Source organism: Diadema antillarum, unplaced genomic scaffold (genome assembly GCF_040938485.1).
Source record: "Diadema antillarum isolate AM-2024a unplaced genomic scaffold, OU_Dant_1.0 seq00001593_RagTag, whole genome shotgun sequence".
NCBI lineage: Eukaryota > Metazoa > Echinodermata > Echinoidea > Diadematoida > Diadematidae > Diadema > Diadema antillarum.
This window is the reverse complement of record NW_027272309.1, coordinates 27,270-31,819: the sequence shown is the minus strand read 5'-3', so window position 1 is coordinate 31,819 and position 4,550 is coordinate 27,270. Positions and strand designations below refer to the sequence as shown.

General features: G+C 37.7%; 1 long non-coding RNA gene across 1 annotated transcript; it reads left to right on the top strand.

Moving 5' to 3' along the window:
- The first annotated feature begins 1,713 nt into the window (after nucleotides 1-1,713).
- Nucleotides 1,714-4,234, top strand: LOC139710957 (uncharacterized). Its single transcript, XR_011709489.1, has 3 exons — nucleotides 1,714-1,834; nucleotides 3,754-3,821; nucleotides 4,173-4,234. It is a non-coding gene; the product is annotated as an uncharacterized lncRNA (long non-coding RNA).
- The last annotated feature ends 316 nt before the right edge of the window (nucleotides 4,235-4,550 follow it).

The following is a 4,550-nucleotide window of genomic DNA, read 5'->3' as shown; positions in this document are numbered from 1 at the left end:
ATAATTGATGCACTATAGGAGTTGTTCAGTGCCAGTCACTTAGGCCCCACATGATGGCCCAATGATAGCGTAAAGTTACCGTTCGATACGGAATGCTAGCTCGCTCGCAGGATAAAAATAAGCGATCTGTTTGTCAATTTTGTATAAAGAGCACTTAACCTTGACTTGTCTTATCGTTGGAGTGTTTGTACGTCTTTAGTAAATCTCACAATCAGATCGTTTAAGGTCAGCAACTCTTGAAGTTGAATCGCAGTTGGCTTAAGGGGTACAGCTTAAAATCACGGTGCTGTTCTACAGTATGTATTTACATAAAGTACTATCTCGATAAGATCACCAAAAGTCCCTGCATGATATCTCCAGAAGGTCATTATATACAAAGTACGTACAGTGTATATACATTTAATACAATCATTCCCAGCAAGGGAACCGTTTTCTAAGAAATTCGTCTGAGTTTACTTTGAAAGAAACAATAACGGTAACGCAACATTTTATCAGATGCATTGCGCAACGTGCTCGTCTTTGCAAATCATCCATTCTGACTGTCTGTTTCTTTCGTCCATTTCATTCTCTTTTTTCTTCTTCTTCTTTTCAGTAAGCATGAAGAAAATGATTTTAAACCGTGTGGTGGACGATATCCGGGGAAACGTTGAGGTGAGCGCTTAGCTAGATACACTATTGTACATAATCACGCATAATAGTATTTGATGCTGCGGTAACCATACAGACTTGACTAGTTCAAGATAGTGTACATCTCTATGCATCAAACCATATGACTCGGTGTACTTGTAAAGTATGGAAGGCCAGATGTGCTCAACAGAGTTCACGTAGAAATCCCAATGATACTTTGATCCTTATTTTCACAATGATCAAAACAGTTTTCTCGTTTTTCTTCGTTACATGTTTTGTGATAGGTGTGAAATCATTTTGTGTAAAAATTCGTTGCCTCTCTGCATTTCGCACTCAAAATTTTTCGATCAAACTCACATTATTAAAAGCTGACATGTCAAATAATATTTGCAGAGTGCTTTTGTATGCTGTTTGTTTGTCGTTGCCAATTTTCATTTTCATGTAAATGACATTGTTCAGTTAAGAGAAGTAACTTCTCTTGGAGTCTGTAAGGCTCAGTACATTATGAACTACAATACTGATTTATTGTAAAATAAGTGCAGTACCATTTCATAGTTAAGTTGGTTTACTAAATTGATTACACTCAAACCAATAATAAAGTAGACGTTTCATCAAAGTTTCATTATGAAATGGAATTTGTGGATTTTTTTTTAAGTTTCACCTGTTCTCGAGATACAATGATATTAGTTTCAACTGGTCACTAATGCATGCAATAGGTCTTGATGTCATCATTGTGAACAGGTTTCTTGCGAAATGGTCAGGATATTAGTCTGAAATATAATGATCTGGATCACCGTATTAAATCAATGATTTCTTTGGAGTAAAATAAAAGGATTCCTCATTAGTACGAGATATTGACAGTTTTAATTGCATTGTATGTGGTATGTATCAGTAACTCCTTCAAAAAATACCCGGAGTGCGTAGTACTGTACCACAAAAATTAACCGGAATACTGGTTGAGATTATCATGTAGGGTTCGTCAAAAACTCAAAGCTACTATGGTTGCATGACACTTGAGAGGAAATAATGTGCCTTTGCCGAAGATCAACGATCTCTTATAACCTTTCCCGCCTATGTAGAAAATCCGCCTGAATTACGATTCGCTTCCCGAAGAGAGCTCCACGCTACAGGAGATGGTGCTACGGGACCGTGACCAGGGTCTCTTCGAAGAAGGGTCAACATTTCTCGCTCTCACCTGGCTGAAAAGGTAGGGATATCGAAAGAATAATAGGATGTTGTTCTCCTCCGCTAAACACACCCCTTGCCAGTCATCATAAGATTCTAACCCCTCCGCCCACCCCTATCCCCTACTGGGTTCGTTTGGACTTTTCACGCAATGCTAAGCATGCATATCACGTGGATTACGCTTGATATGATATTGCATGACCCGTTTGCGTGGGCGTGGTCAGTGTGTGTTTCTCCAAACTTTCCACCAATCAGATGAGAGGAATGTCAGAATAGCTCATAACTTGTAAGAACTTTGGTGGCATGTTCATCTTCCCTGAAACGAGGCACACATGATCGGAAGGATTGGTAAAATAGAGGAGGAAACATGCACACACACACACACACACACACACGCACACACACATGCACACGCACACACACACGCACACGCCAAAAACAAACACACGCATTTCAATGCTCACAATTGCATTTCGCGCCTTTACTAAAAACAATTACCACACAAGCACTTTTGAATAAAGGGAAACTTGATATAAGCCTGTATTTAGTACCATCTGCATAATGCACAACAATCCACTTCTGATCATGAAGACACACAGATAACCTGCGGCCAGTAAGGGCAAGATTGTAGATCTATAATGGTAAAATTACACTTCATGCATTTTCTTTCACTGTTTCAGGTGGTTTCTCTTCACTGCTTAGCAAGATGCTGAGGGGAAATCCGACACTTTCTAGATTAGTGAACATTATCCCAAGTTGGGTCAATGACAATAGAATGAATATATGAAAAATAACCTATTGGTAGACATGAGGGTAGTAACAGAGACGCTTAACCAGCATGTGTACTGGTATATACTCCCACACCCATAACAACTATCATCAAGATCGGGTGTATATCGGGTGAGTTAGCTTCACGGCGCCACCCGAAACCCTCTTATCGAAGCTGAAATACCGGCGTGCGATACGTTTTGCGAGTGCCAAGAAACGCTGTGATGTTAAAGGGAAATGTACTTCACGGCCAAGTTTCATTATAATAGATAGGTATAGATGAATGAAGTCTATAACAAACTGAACAATGACAGTCGGAATTGTAAAATCAAAATTTGTGTGATGTTCGTGTTCAACGTGTTTTTTTACGTTCGTCGTCTGTTCACAAACACATGTAAATTGCTTGGGGTGTTGATGCTGTCGCCTGAAATGTCTCTTGATGTTCATTGAAATACAGGAGAATAATGTGGGGTTACATAACAGCAATTATAGCCAGATAAAAACGCGAGTGATCGCACAATATGTGTTTTATGAAAGTGGTCCTAAGATGAGGATGACCTATAATAGGGAAATTATGCACAAACGGAATATGTGCTGACTTTGTGTACTATGTACATCTACAGTGAACTCCAGTTATAACGAAGTCCTTGGGAGCGGCAGTTTTCTGTCGTTATGTCGAAATCTCGTAATATCGAACAAATAAGCAACCCCCCAAACAACAACAACAACAACAAACAAAACAAAACAAAACAAAACAAAACAAAACAAAACAAAACAAAACAAAACAAAATAAAATAAAATAAAACAAAACAAAACAAAACAAAAAACAAAAACAAAAATAGACTGACAATATTACGACCCGAATTTCTGCTTCGTTGTAACCGGAATTTCGTTATAACCGTGTTCGTTATAACCGGAGTGCACTGTCTAAACTGCAGTATTTTAAAGTAGTCTACTTTATTCTTAGAGGAATTGAGAGAAATTATCATTATTATTGTCACCTCGTCCCTTGAAATACGTTCTAAAATTCATGTCCATCATAAATGAATGTCATATATGCAAAGAGTGTTCACAAGAATGTGGTCTTGTCGGGTAGCATATAATATAGTCATTATGCAATATTTATAGAATGTATACTTTTCACGGATTAATTATTTCTCTCCCTCTAAACAGAGCTTTCGAATTTATATCCAAGTTCTTGACGTACATAGACCAAGGGATGGAACAATCGGATTCCGCACGTGAGTTACGATCGTAAGATTTGTTATAATTATACAGTATAAATGAAGTATCTGGTATAATTTGACACGTCTGGAGATCAGTGGTTATGACGCACGGACTCCCAGTCTTGAGATACTTGTTTCGAGTCCACTGACAGCGGTGGTAGGCCTCGTTTAGACCTGACACTCATCGTGACAAGCCTTTGGAGAGGATCGAAAATGCCGTCGTTCCCGTGGTTGATAGCTAATTATCATGGCTTCCTTATGTCAGTCGCAGAGACTTCATCCAACTTCACTTTAACTCAATGTTGCAACTTCGATGATTCCTGGTGATAATTTTGACACTTCTTTTCTTCGTCATGTCTGATTTAGGTTTAGCATACGAGGAGACATTGCGACAGCATCACAATTTTATCGTCAAGGGAATGTTTAAGGTGAGCTCAACTTGAAAGTATATAATTATTATACTTTATAATGTTAATGGCATTTTCAAAATTAAGTCTTCTTGATAGTCGTAGACAATGCATCGCTCGTCCGTCAAACGCCAAATTCAGAAGTGAATTTTGATCGTTAATTATTGTTATTATTATTATTATTGTTATTATTATTATTGTTATTATTATTATTATCATTATTATTATTATTATTATTATTATTATTATTATTATTATTTTGCTATTTCCTGTCTGGTTCCTCAAGGCATAAAAACCTCACAACAGTATACAGTGCATAATTATGACAGTATAACCC